The sequence below is a fragment of the Schistocerca serialis genome, chromosome 9 (assembly GCF_023864345.2).
Source record: "Schistocerca serialis cubense isolate TAMUIC-IGC-003099 chromosome 9, iqSchSeri2.2, whole genome shotgun sequence".
Lineage (NCBI taxonomy): Eukaryota > Metazoa > Arthropoda > Insecta > Orthoptera > Acrididae > Schistocerca > Schistocerca serialis.
The window spans coordinates 404,028,876-404,043,964 of NC_064646.1; positions in this window are offsets into that span (position 1 = coordinate 404,028,876).

Sequence of the window (15,089 nt, forward strand, 5' to 3'; positions counted from 1 at the left end):
TTATGGGAAAATATTTTGTTGACGCCCACCTCTATAGAGAGAAATGATCGCCAGAGCTCACACTGAAAGATTTAGGTTTCCATTTTTCCCGTTAGCTGTTCGAGAGCGGAACGGTAGAGAACGTGGTCCTATAAACCCTCTGACAGGCACTTTGGTGCTATTTAAAAATGGACACAAACACTCTCAACCGCAAAAGTATTTGTTTTTATTGTAACCGGTTTCGGTCGGTTATTGATAGTTCTTAGACCTTCATACCATGATGGTAGGCGGTAGCGGGTTTGTAACGCCAGGAACGTTTACTGCTCAAGCTTACCGTCATGGTATGAGGGTCTGACGATGGTGAAAAACTGACTAAATCCCCCTGCGGGTTCGGGGGTTAGAATAGGCCCGCGGTATTCCTGCCTGTCGTAAGAGGCGACTAAAAGGAGTCTCAAACGTTTCGGCCTTATGTGATGGTCCCCTCTCGGGTTTGACCTCCATCTATCCAAATTATTCCGAAGAGCGAGCCAATTGGGGAAGGGCACCTTACATGGTGCACTGTATCCTTCGTGCAATTAGACCTATTGCCGTCTTTCTCGTCGTTGCAATGGTGTCCCGCTCGTTTTCGATCTCATGGGCGATTACCACGCTGCACTCTGCAGTGTTTCTTTTAACTGTGACGACGACCTTGGCCATTTTTGCACCTAAGATCCAGCACGGTAGCCAGTCCGTTGTGGTGGGGTCGCCATGTACCCTCTTGGTTGTAGCCCCCTGACAACACAGGGATCGCTCTACTGATGCCTGCGCCGTTCACTCCCCACGTATGCCAAGGAGTAGATGCCCATCTCCCTGGGGCATCGGGACTCCCGGCAATGGCCATCCTGCCAGGTGGCCTTTGCTGTGGCTGGGTGGCGCCCGTGGGGAGGGCCCTTGGTCGGAGTAGGTGGCATCAGGGCGGATGACCCGCAATGAAGCGTGGTACATCATCTCTTGCTGGCGGCCAGCCGTCAGCAGTCTCTAAGCGTTCCAAGGCTCAATTCAAGGCTAATGTGTATGACCCCAAATCGTTCCCCTCCCTGGCGACACCATGGGAGGAACGAAGGGCTATGAATGAGAGCGAAAGATACTCGCCCCGGTATCTCGTCTGTACCAGAGCTGACGGGGAATCTTTTATGTCCGTGAAGCCTCAGTTCTTCGTAGAGCATTTAGAGGACAAGTTTGGGGAGGTGGAGGGCTTGTCTAAAATGCGCTCTGGGTCAGTACTGATACAAACGGCATCCTCCGCCCAGTCCCGCAGGTTACTTGCTTGTGACAAGTTGGGGGATGTTAACGTTTCTATTACGCCACATAAGAGTTTAAATATGGTCCAGGGTGTTATTTTCCATAGGGATCTCCTTTTGCAGTCTGATGACGAGCTGCGCGCCAACTTAGAACGTAGAGGTGTTCATTTCGTCCGGCGCGTTCATCGGGGTCCGAGGGACAATCAGGTTGCTACCGGTGCCTTCATCTTGGCCTTCGAGGGTGATACGTTACCGGAAAAGGTCAAGGTGATGGTCTACCGATGTGACGTCAAGCCCTATATCCCTCCCCCGATGCGGTGCTTCAAGTGCTGGAAGTTCGGCCATATGTCTTCCCGCTGCACTTCCAGCCTCACATGTCGAGATTGCGGACGCCCGTCTCATCCCGATACTCCATGTACCCCGCCTCCCATCTGCGTCAACTGCGGGGAGCACCATTCACCTTGCTCGCCTGACTGCACAGTCTTTCAGAAAGAGCGCAAAATCATGGAATATAAGACCCTGGACCGGCTGACCTATACTGAGGCCAAACGGAAATATGACAGACTCCATCCTGTGAGAATGACATCTTCGTATGCAGCTGCTACAACAACTGTGCTAGCTCCATCAGTTGCGAGACTTCCAGCCAGCTCGATAAGCAGTACGACTCCTTCTGCCCCCTTGCCCGTGGTGGGCTCTCCCCAACCGGTTGCTCCTGCACCACCTACCTCAGGAGCAACCTCCTCCCACCCGTCGGGGACGTCCGTCCCCACTTCTCAGCCGGAGAAGCGCCTAACTTCTTCGGCTACTCTCGCCCGTAAGAGTTCCCTTGGGATGCTCCCTTCCCAGGGTTCCCCCAGCGGGAAGGATGACGGCCTCCAGTGGCATAAGTCCTCACCAGCAGCCGGGCGTAGGGCTTCACGATCCTCCTCTGTCCCGGAGACTGAATCGGTGAAGCCTTCCCAGCCGGTGAAACCCAAGGTTCAGCGAGAGAAGTCCAAGAGAAAGACCTCTAAGGCTAAAGAACTTGCGGTGGCACCAACCCCACCGCACCTTTCGCGCTCTGCGTCTGAGGATGAAGTCGAGATTCTAGCGTCCGCTGAGGACCTTGATCTCGCTGGTCCCTCAGACGCCACGGATGCCTCTCGTCCAGGTACTGAATCGGTGGCAGTGAGTGAACAAGCGGCGTAAATTGCCTTCCCAGTCCTTTCACGCCTTTCTCAGCCATGGACAATACCATCCTCCAGTGGAACTGCGGCGGTTTTTTCCACCATTTAGCTGAGCTCCGCCAACTTCTCAGCCTTCGCCCTTTCTTCTGCATTGCTCTCCAGGAAACTTGGTTTCCGGCGATGCGAACCCCCGCCCTCCGTGGCTATCGGGGTTATTACAAGAACCGAGCAGCTTATGAAAGGGTGTCTGGTGGCGTCTGCATTTATGTCCTTCACACTCTGCACAGTGAGTCTGTCCCTCTCCAGACGCCTTTAGAGGCTGTCGCTGTACGCGTGTGGACGCCACAGGCTGTTACCGTCTGCAGTCTTTACATTCCACCGGATGGTGATGTCTCGCAGCTTGTCCTGGCTGCACTGGTCGCCCAATTGCCGCCACCTTTCTTGCTATTGGGCGACTTCAACGCTCATAACCCTCTGTGGGGTGGGTCAGTGGCAACAGGTCGAGGCGCCATCATTGAGCATTTATTGTCGCAGCTCGATCTCTCGCTGTTAAATGATGGTACCTTCACACACTTCAGTGTGGCGCATGGCACCTACTCCGCCATTGACCTTTCAATCTGTAGCCATAGCCTCTTACCGTCTGTCCAATGGAGTGTGCATGACGACCTGTGTGGTAGTGACCATTTTCCGATCTTTTTGTCACTACCACAGCGCCACTCTTCTGGGCGCCCTAGCAGATGGGCTATGAATAAGGCTGACTGGGACTTGTTCTCCTCCACTGCCGCTTTTGAGCCTCTCTCTACCGATGACATTGATGCGGTGGTTCAATCGGTCACCACCGGCATCGTTACTGCCGCCGAATCTGCCATTCCCCATTCCTGTGGGTCCCCTCGGCGGAAGGCTGTGCCTTGGTGGTCGCCTGAGATCGCTGAAGCGATTAAAGATCGCCGGCGGGCGCTCCAGCGTCACAAGCGACACCCCTCCCTCGACCACCTTATCGCCTTCAAACGGCTGCGTGCGCGGGCCCGCCTCCTTATCCGCCAAGGCAAGAAGGAGTGCTGGGAGCGGTATGTGTCCACCATTGGCCTCCATGTCACTCCCTCGCAGGTCTGGGCCAAGATTCGACGCGTCTACGGCTATCGGCCACCTGCCAGCGTCCCTGCGCTCTCACTGAATGGAGCAGTTTGTACTGACTCCGACGTCATTGCCAATCGCTTAGCAGAGCATTTTGCTATGAGTTCCGCTTCTGCGAATTACCCCCAGGCCTTCCGCTCCATTAAAGAGCGTATGGAACGTCGGAGCCTTTCGTTTCGCACCAACCACCCAGAATCTTACAATGCTCCATTTAGTGAGTGGGAATTTCGCAGTGCCCTCGCTGCTTGCCCTGATACCGCTCCTGGGCCAGATGGCATCCACTGTCAGATGCTGAAACACCTTTCAGTGGACTGCCAGCGGCGCCTTCTCGATCTTTACAACCATCTTTGGGTCGAGGGGGAGTTTCCGTCGCAATGGCGGGAAGGCATTGTCATCCCCGTTTTGAAACCTGGAAAGAACCCTCTGGAGGTGGACAGCTACCGTCCCATTAGCCTCACCAACGTTCTTTGCAAGTTGCTTGAACGGATGGTGAGCCGGCGCTTGCATTGGGTACTGGAGTCTCGGGGCCTTCTGGCTCCATCTCAGGGTGGGTTCCGTAAAGGCCGCTCCGCCGCCGACAATCTGGTGAGCCTGGAGTCGGCCATCCGTACTGCCTTTTCCCGCCGTCAGCACCTGGTCGCTGTCTTTTTCGACATGCGGAAGGCGTACGATACGACGTGGCGTCATCACATTCTTTCTACGCTCCATGGATGGGGTCTTCGGGGTCCTCTGCCGATTTTTATCCGCAATTTTCTGTCGTGTCGTACCTTCCGCGTGCAAGTCGCGGCCTCGTATAGTTCCTCCCACGTCCAGGAGAACGGTGTGCCACAGGGCTCTGTTTTAAGTGTCTGTCTGTTTTTAATAGCCATTAACGGGCTTGCTGCGGCTGTGGGAAATTCTGTCTCCGCTTCCCTGTATGCTGACGACTTCTGCCTTTATTACAGCTCTACTGGCATTGCAGCTGTTGAACGTCAGCTACAGGGCGCTATCCGTAAGGCGCAGTCTTGGGCTGTAGCGCATGGGTTTCAGTTTTCGGCAGCCAAGACCTGCGTTATGCATTTCTGCCGGTGCGGAACAGTCCATCCTGAGCCGCGGCTTTATCTTGCCGACGAACTCCTTGCTGTGGTGGAGACCCACAGGTTTTTGGGGGTGGTTTTCGATGCCCGGTTGACTTGGCTGCCTCATATCCGGCAGCTGAAACAGACGTGTTGGCGGCATCTAAACGCTCTGCGATGCTTGAGCAACACCCACTGGGGCGCCGACCGCTCTACACTGTTGCGGCTCTACCAGGCGTTAATCCAGTCCCGTCTGGATTATGGGAGCCTGGCTTATGGCTCAGCATCCCCATCTGCGTTACGGGTGCTGGACCCGATTCTCCACAGCGGGATACGCCTTGCCACTGGTGCTTTCCGCACCAGCCCTGTGGACAGCGTACTAGTGGAGGCAGGTGTACCTCCGCTGCGGTTCCGACGCCAACGTTTGCTGGCCGCTTATGCTGCCCATGTTCTAAGCTCGCCCGGGCATCCAAACTATCGTCTCCTGTTCCCGCGGTCGGTCGTCCGTATGCCAGAACGTCGGCCCCGGTCTGGTTGTACAATAGCGGTCCGTGTCAAGGAGCTTCTCTCTGGGCTCCAGGGTTTCACTGTTCCACCTCCTTTCCGGGCTACTTTGCATACACCCCCATGGTGTGTTCGTCGCCCTAGCCTTCGGCTCGACTTGGCACAGGGCCCTAAGGACTCAGTCCCTCCAGAGGCCTTCCGCCGCCGCTTTTATTCTATCCTGGCCACGTATCAGGGCTCTGGTGTTGTTTACACTGACGGTTCGATGGTTGCTGGTCGTGTCGGATATGCGCTCACTCTAGGGGACCTTTCCGAACAACGTTCCTTGCCGGATGGCTGCAGCGTTTACACTGCTGAACTGGTCGCCATCTTTCGTGCCCTAGAGTATATCCGCTCCTGCTCAGGCGAGTCCTTCGTTATCTGTAGCGATTCCCTGAGCGGTTTACGAGCTCTCGACCAGTGTTTCCCTCGTTCTCGTTTGGTAATGGCTATCCACGAGTCTCTGCATACTCTCGCCTGTTGCGGCCGCTCTGTGGTCTTTGTGTGGACCCCCGGTCATGTCGGTATCCCGGGTAACGAACATGTTGACCGCCTGGCGAAAGAGGCCACCAGTCAGCCATCTCTGGACGTTGGCCTCCCAGAGACTGATTTGCGGGCAGTCTTCCGCCGCAAAATCTTGGCGCTATGGGACGATGAATGGCGCGAACTGCCAATGCGCAATAAACTCCGTGCTGTCAAGGAGACGACGGCTGTGTGGCGGTCATCCCTGCGAGCCACTCGCAGGGACTCAGTAGTTCTTTGCCGGCTCCGCATTGGCCACTCCCGGCTGACACACAGTTATTTACTGCGCCGGGAGGACCCTCCTCTCTGTCGCTGTGGGGCAGCTTTGACAGTGGCCCACATTTTGCTGGCCTGCCCCCTTTTAGCAGTGGTCAGGCAGACATTTGCGCTGCCTGCTACGCTCCCTGCCCTTTTAACAGACGACTCCACTATGGCTGACTTAGTTTTACGTTTTCTTCGGGCAGGGGGATTTTATCATTTACTCTGAGTGTTTCTGTTTTATTTTATTGTTTTGTGTTGACTCTGGCCTTTGGCCTATGATTTTCCACTGGTTTTTTAATGTGTTTCTAAGTGGTTGGCTTTTCCTTATTTATTTCTATGGTCGGCCAACCACCGTCACACTCTGTGTGGTTTTAGTTCGTTTTGTCTTGTCCTTGTCTCCGTCTCTCTTGTTCTGTATCGTCTGTGATCTCTTCTGTTCCTCTTTTTTTATTCTCTGTGGGTGTTCTTTGTTTTTGGAAAAAGGGACCGATGACCATGGCAGTCTGGTCCCTTTCATCCCCCAAACCAACCAACCAACCAAACTGACTAAAATATTTTTGCGGTCGAGACTGTTTGCATCCGTTTTTAAAGTGCTTTTTGCCAGACCGCTGTTCTCCGCGAGAAATGTTCTCAAAAATTACTTAGGTGTGAATTGCAGAGTAATCTTGTAGATGGTGTAGGTTTAGATTAATAAAACATTCTTTCAGTAAATAATGCCCTGGGTTGTGTCTGGGCCATTTCTCCGCAAGGTATTTCGTGGCAGGTAACTATCCCGTTAAAGTATGCAGCAGATCTTCTGTGATGTTTGGAAGGTAGGAGGCGTAGTAATAGCGAATGTGAAGAGGAACGGTCAAGGACGTGGCTTTGTGGATGCGAGCAGAACGATACAGAATAAAGGCAAACCAAGCACTTTTGCGGATGGGACTCAAGTTACAGAGTATGAAATCAAACGTGTAGCAGATGTGAGGCTTAAGGTTCAAATGGCTCTGAGCACTATGGGACTTAACTTCTGAGGTCATCAGTCCCCTATAACTTAGAACTACTTAAACCTAACTAACCTAAGGACATCACACACATCCATGCCCGAGGCAGGATTCGAACCTGCGACCGTGGCGGTCGCGCGGTTCCAGACTGTAGCGCCTAGAACCGCTCGGCCATTCCGGCCGGTGAGGCTTAAGGCTTTCTCTCAAAATACCACGAGCCGCTCTTGTACTAGTAATTTTAGAAACACGCTTATATTGGCTCAAAACTACCTCATATCCCAAGCACGAAGTGGGACAGCGAGAAGAATCATACGTCATGTATACTACACGCAAACGATTAGTAATTTCAGGAAAAACAGAGGAATATTAGGATTTATTGTCCTTTCGACTACAAGGCCATCATAGACGGAGCACAATATCGGATTAGGAGATTAGTTGGGAAGGGAATTCATCCTGCCGTTTCAGAGGAACTATGCCGGCATTCATTTTCAGCGGTTTGAGGAAGTCAGGGGAATACAACACATGAATGGTTAGAGGGGTGACCTGAAGCGTTTTGCGCAAGGCCTGTCCACCCGAGGGAGAGGCAATAATTGAAAAACAGTATTCTACATCCTCAGGTCTTCTTGCTGAAAACACTTGAACAGGAATCCACATGTAAGTTTTCTTAAACGCCTGAACGATGTAGGTTTTGCATTACAGGTAATAGCAGACTTCGGAGAAGAACATTCCAAGAATTCCACTCCCTTTTTCTATTTTCGCTCACAAACGTCTTATGACGCATATTATGATGTAGCTCTTCGTTGAGAAAGAAAGTGTTGCATCGTACACTTACCATCTAATGGTAATATATGGCGTAAGCTAGTGCGGGAACAAAAAAAAAAAACCCCTCCCAAATGTTCCCAATTGTGACTCCCTCTGCCCTACGATTAAATCGTCTGTAGCCGGTTGAAAAGTTCTTGACTGCATGGCTCATTACTCGAACACTTCGTTCTACTTAGATAATGAAAAGTACGATTCTGTTTTCGTGGTCTCTTACCACGTACAGCAGTTTTTAGGATTCCGTACCTGAGTTGGTAAAAACGAAACCCTTATCACATTGTTGTCCGTATGCCTGTCTAATTCCTGAAAACCCTTTTTTCCAGAAACGGGTAGACGCATCAAATATAAATTTTCGTCCCTGACAAAGGCCCACGGTCCCTTCACCTTGTACAAAACTGAAGCTTCAAAGCCAATGCGGTCAAAAAATACTGCCATGTGTGTCACATATTTTGATACTAGCAAATTCACTAATCAAAACCTGTAGGGTACGTCCCGTTCGCCTAGAATCATGAAATTTGGCAAAAGGAAGGTTTCACAATGTAACCAAAGGAAACATTCCCAAAACTGCAAATTTGTTATTATTTTGATATTTCTTTTCTGACTCTCTGTCTGTCTGTTCGACCGTCCGTTAAGATCTCTTTTTCTCAGGAACTAGTAGACGTTCAAGTTGAAATTTATGTCACATACAACATACCCAATGCAGTCAAAAGATACGGTCATTTATGTCAGATATTTTGATACTCGAAAACTCACTCATCAAACCCTGTAATGCACTTACTGTTGGCCTAGAATCATGAAATTCAGCAAGAATCAAGGTTTCACTGTACAAATGAAGTAAAAGTTCCGAAAATTGGTAATTCGTAAATGAATCACACGAAAAATATTTCTTTTGCCATTTTTTATCCGACGTTAAACTTGAAACTAAGATTATTATAATAATCATTAGTTGTGTATTCAGGCTGACTGGGTTGGAATGGTAAAAGTCAAATATTGTTCATATGCTCACATTAGCCAAGGAACGACTTTGTTTCGAAATTTATCGTGTATGACTGTATGACACCTTTATATTACTGAAATTGAAACATTCTCGAAAATACTGGGATCCCTTGGTTCGATATCTTGCCAGTATCAATAACAGGCAATAATGATAGAGATTCTCGATTCCCACAATTAAAGAACTGTCTATGTATATAATTAAGTGTTTACTCAATCTTCAGTGCGCGAGCCCTACTAGCACTTGGCCAACATTCATTTTTTTTAGATGCGAGGATTACGTTTATAGATATATCTGCTCTGCAATGGTTCACAAGAATCACCACACAATTTTTCATTACAGTAAGCGGGAAGAAGCTTCAGAAACAGATATCAGGTAAAATAATACATTTTTGGTCCCTGGTTACGGAATGGTAGCAGTATATCACGCCACGTAAACGTTGCCAAAGGAAATATGCATGGGCCGTGTGGGAATCACGTTCTTTTCTTCTTTCTACAGGGAACTCGTGTGAACTGTAAAATTCTTTTGGCAGCTACGCCCACTCGAAGGGAAGGAATCCATTATCTACAGCCGACGACAAATATTTATACGTTCATATTCCAACACCCAAAGCGGAGCTGCAGAAATCTCCCTGAAGACCGGTTTCAGCAGTATATCTGCGGGAAGACTGAGTAAATTCTGTGCAAAACTTGCTCGGCACGAACGCCCACTCTGGGGATAGAAAAAACGTTATTTCCAGCGCGGAGGAATATTTATGAGCCTGTATACAACGGCCGACCTGCCGCGTTTCCGATGTGAAAGACGAACACGCGCTTGCAACTGCAGGGAAAAGAAGCAGAATGCCGTGTCTAGTTGTCGTATCGCGTTAGTAATGAACGTCTGAAGCGTATAAGTACATCCACGTAACACCCTGACTGCCAGCTGAAGTACAGCTGCTATTTGCTCCTTTCCGTGGAGTGATAAAACATTTCTCAATTGATGATTCTCAGTGTGAACCTGCTTAGCGTATCCTTTACCGAAATTCTTTTTCTTCTTCACCGGCAGGTTTACGCACTACGTCTGTTCAAACTTCACATTTTTCAGGCCATCTTTTTCCCTCTTCCAACGTTTCCTTTTCTTGAGGGCAATTGACAATGTTGACAATGACTTCCATAATTTAATATGTTGCCTCCATTCGTCCCCATATTCTTCCACTTTATCTTTTAAGTTAAATGTTTGTAATTTTTCTCGTATATTCTGATTTCTTCTTGAGGAACTTTTGACAGATCTTAAAAATCTCGTTGCAGCCGACTGTATGTTAGTTCTGTCTTTCATTTTTCTAAATTTCGAATTTGATTTTTTTCCAAGATTCACGGCCATAGAGCAAGCCAGGTGCAGCCATTGTTTTGTAAAACTTAAATTTTGTGTATTTTCTCGTATTTTTCTGTGTGATTTTATTTAAAGTACAACACTTGTGTGAAAATTACGAGGATTGGAACTGTAATAGTGGATACTATTTATTTGCAGCTCGTACAAAATAGTTACGTGTTTTAAAGTTTTACTGACCCTCTGAGTAGTGACCAGCATTGTGTATAACCCGTTCCCAGCGATGTAGAAGTCGTAGGATACTCTTAGCAGGCACATCAGTCAAACAAATCAGTAACAGCTTGCACTGTGCGTGCCTGAGCATTGTCCTACAAAATGATGGTCAGGTCCTGCAGAAAGTGTCATCACTTCTGTCTCTATGCTGTTCATTTTTGGAACACAACCAACGTCCAGCTTAGAGACAGAATTTATGAAACTTTCTGCATGACCTGACCATCATTTTGCGGGACAATGCTCAAGCACGTACAGTACAATCTGTTTCTGATTTGTATGACTGATGGAGGTGGGAAGTGCTATACCACCTACTGCACTCTCCTGACTTAAGCCCTCGTAATTTCAACTCGATTTCTAAACTGAAGGAAACACTTCACGGCATTCGCTTCGGAACTGCTACAAATTCGTCGGGCAATAGAGCGCGCCGCTCGCACGGTCAACACAACTGGCACAGCTAAGAGTATCCTACGACTTCCACGTCGCAGGCAGCGGGTTATACACAATGCTGGTGACTACTCTGAAGGTCAGTGAAACTTTCAAACAAATGGCTCTGAGCACTATGGGACTTAACATCTGCGGCCATCAGTCCCCCAGGACTTAGAACTACTTAAACCTAACTAACCTAAGGACATCACACACATCCATACCCGAGGCAGGATTCGAACCTGCAACCGGAGCGGTCGCGCGGTTCCAGACTGAAGCGCCTAGAACCGCTCGGCCACACCGGCCGGCAAACTTTCAAACACGTATCTATTTTGTACGAGCTGTAAATAAATAGTATCCACTATTAAAGTTCCAACCCTCGTATTAATTCTCTTCTGTACATAGTTATCTTTATTTGAGTCCATAGCCTGAAAATCTGAAACTGGAGATCTGTTCCAGGACCTCATCTTAACCGAAAATTTCCGATCGGACTGGATGTTTTCCGTAATGAGCCATATCTTTAGTTGTAGCGGTCGATATTTTCAGACTGTAATATCTAAGTTTGCTTTCTTATTCTGTATGAAGACTATATTATCTGCATATACACTGATGGGAAAAAATGCACTACCTTGAAGGACCGTGTTAATTGGCATATGTGTATACTGAGGGGTTGTAGTGTAAGTGATTCATATGTCACGGTCATCGGAGATCAGATGAAGTTCAGGAGGCCTGTCTGTGCACCCTCTGTTTTGACTATGCAGGCAGTAACTGTTCAAAATGGTTCCAATAGCTCTAAGCACAATGGGACTTAACATCTGAGGTCATCAGTCCCCTAGACTTAGAACTACTTAAACCTAACTAACCTAAGGACGTCACACACATCGATACACGAGACAGGATTCGAACCTGCGACCGTAGCAGCAGCGTGGTTCCGGACCGAAGTGCCTAGAGCCACTCAGCCACAGCGGCCGGCCGCAGTAACTGTACTGAGTCAGATGTGACAAATGTTTCCGACATTTATTCTGGGACACAGCCATGCTATACGTACTCTTACTGAACAGTTTCAAGTATCTGAATGTGGTTGCATTGTGGGTGTGTGGGAAGCTAAACTTACATATGAATGTACTGCTGCACATGTTGGGTCCAGTGTTTCGCTGGTGCATCGCTGCTTTCCACAGTGGTATGAGCGACATTTGCACACTTCTAGACCAGGTCCAGGACGTCCGCTCAGTATTGGAGCACGTCAATATCGACGCATCGTGCGTGCAGCGGTGGTCGACCGAACATTATTCAGGGACGAAAACCTGGCAGACGTCTGCTTCCAACAGGACTAAGATCACTTGTGCCTCTGGCCTGGCTACCACTGACATCACGACACCGCCAAGCACCACTACTCTGGTGTCGTGAAACAGTGGACTGGAGAGTGGGATTGCACTGTTCTGTCGTCAGCGATGAGAACAGGTTCCATCTGTATACATGTGATGGGCTACACATGTATGGTGTAGAGCTACCTGGTGCGCCGCTTGTTCCAGGGGCGATTCGCCCATGACACACACGTACGATCCCATGCTTCTTGATGTGTGGGGATCATCAGTTGCAACTGGAGATCATATTTGGTGCTCCTGTCGGGAAACTTAATCATGCCCGCTATGTTTCATAGTATGTTAACCTTGTGTTACTGTCATTTATTCGACGGCAATGTAGTTGCTTTTTCAGCAAGACAATACACGCCCACATACCGCGGCTGCAACGCAACGTGCTCTTCGTGATGTAGAACAACTGGCATGGCCAGCAAGAACACCAGGTCTCTCGCCACCTGAACACATGAATCATGAATCGGGAACACACGTTCTCTAGAGCCTACAAGAATCACTCCCGAACTCGAACAAAAGCTGCAAGATGCTTTCGCTACTCTATGCCAGGATCCCATTCGGTACCATTACTTTTTTTTTTTTTGCATCCGAGAATACGCGCCAGAGGCACCGTTCACTGCGATGTGGGTTTCTTTTTGTCTGGATTTGTTATCACGTAATTCTAGAATGATTAACACCCTGTCACCTCAGTTTTCAATAAAACGACCTTGTCCTTGAGGGTGCTGAAATTTTTCCCAGCTGTGTAGCACAGCGTTCAGATGGTAGCCTGTTTTCGGCTTTATACATTCATGTACTTAGTTCTAAGTTTTTCTTATGAGATCATCAATATAGATTTTAAAGGGCGTCGGTGGCAACTATATACTTCCCTGATAGCTCGATTTATTACTCTCTCTCTTCTACTTTTAAACTGCCTGTGTTTGTGGTTATTTGGCAACCTTAATATAAATTTCTGATTGGCCGTGTAAGATATTTGGGATACCCTGTTCCTTCCATTTTCGGAAGTACATACATATTTAAATAATTTGAATACCATTATTTTGCTTATTTACTGGTCTAGGACTATTTGTTCGTAGTCAACGATATGCAGCCCCACATGGTCTAGGAAACTGGAATCCGGAGAGGGGAAATCACTAAACGTAACTTCAGGTGAGCCCCAGGGCAGCGTAATAGGTCCTCTGCTTTTTACGATTTACATAAACGATCTGGTTGATGGTATTGACAGCGGCATTAGACTGTTTGCCGATGATGCTGTAGTCTACAGAAAAGTAGTATCACACGAAAGTTGCGAACAAATCAATGAGGATTTGCAGAAAATAAATGCGTGGTGTAATGACTGGCACTTCTCTCTCAATATTAGTAAGAGTAACCTACTGTGTATAGCAAGGCGAAAATCCCCATTAATGTACGAGTACAAAATAAATGCCCAGTCTTTGGAAGCGGTAACGTCCGTCAAGTATCTGGGTGTGACTATTCGAAATGACCTCAAATGGAATGATCATATTACACAAGTATCGGGTAAGGCGAACTCTAGATTGCGGTATAATGGTAAAATCCTGAAGCGATGCAGTCTTTGAACAACGGAAATAGCTTCCAATACGGTAGTTCGTCCAGTCTTGGAGTATTGTTCGTCTGTATGGGACCCTTACGAGTTGGGTCTGATTCAAGAGATTGAGAGGATCCAAAGAAGAGCGGCAAGATTCGTGACTGGCACAGTTAGCCATCGCGAGTGCTTTACAAATCTCATAGAAAGTTTGAAGTGGGACACAGTTGCAGATAAACGGCGCGCTAAGCGGAAGGGGCTGCTCACTAAATTCCGAAATCCGATCTTCGCCGAGGATGTAGAGCATATGTTATTAACTTTAAAATCGCGCAATGATCACCATTCAAAGATAAGGGAAATTAGACCTCGTACTGAGGCGTTCAGACAGTCGTTTTTCCCTCGCGCGATCCGCGAGTGGAACACAGGGGGGGAAATATGACTTTGGTGCGAATTGTGCCCTCCGCCACACACCGCTCGGTGGTTAGCGGAATATATATGTAGATGTAGATGTAGAAGGTAAGCTTGTTTGGTGGCGCTCGACGGAGGTAGCCGGCTGCTCAGAGAAATTTTCATCTCCAATATTTAATCTGCACGGTTAGGAGAGATAGCGGCGTACAGCTCCTGATATCCAGACTTCGTCCTAATGTTGTTGTTGCTAGTGCGATCTAAGTATGTTCCGTTGTTCAGTTTCAAGAAAGGTAGCCATCAGCGTACTTTCAAATCCACAACTTCCCTGGATGCACGCACGTTGTGCTCGTTGGTTTTCCAGACTGGCAGCTCCACGGATCGATTTCCTTGTTTCAAGTGATTTATCTTTATAAATAATGAAAAACTCTGAGTAATGTTTTTTATTATTGTTCATTATAGTAACAGTAAATCCTGCCTCTGGCTTTGCCGGTGTTGGCAATATTAAAAATGGAAAAATAAGAATCAGTGGCCTAACCAGCTCAACACTTTCAGAAACGATCCTCACGACAGCCCATCTTCAGCTGTGGATGCTCCTTCTACTGTAACGGCTTGTGACGTCATTCCCATGACGTTAAGAAAGTCCAACGTCAGACCTGCGACGTATAATATGAATCAAGTTGAAGTAAATATAATTTCAAGTTCTGGAGATGTCCAGAAAAAATGATTCAAGTGGCTCTGAGCACTATGGGACATAACATCTGAGGTCATCAGTCCCCTATATCTTAGAACTACTTAAACCTAACTAACCTAAAGACATCACACACATCCATGCCCGAGGCAGGATTCGAACCTGCGACCGTAGGAGTCGCTGGGTTCCGGACCGAAGGGCTTAGAATCGCTCGGCCACTGCGGCAGGCGCAGATGTCCAGTTGTGACTCCTTGTGCCGGAAGTCTTCAGCCGTCATTGCTGATGATTTTTATTCAAAATTTACGAAGTGGCTTGGCTCGAACCGGGGGGGCCAGGACTTTTT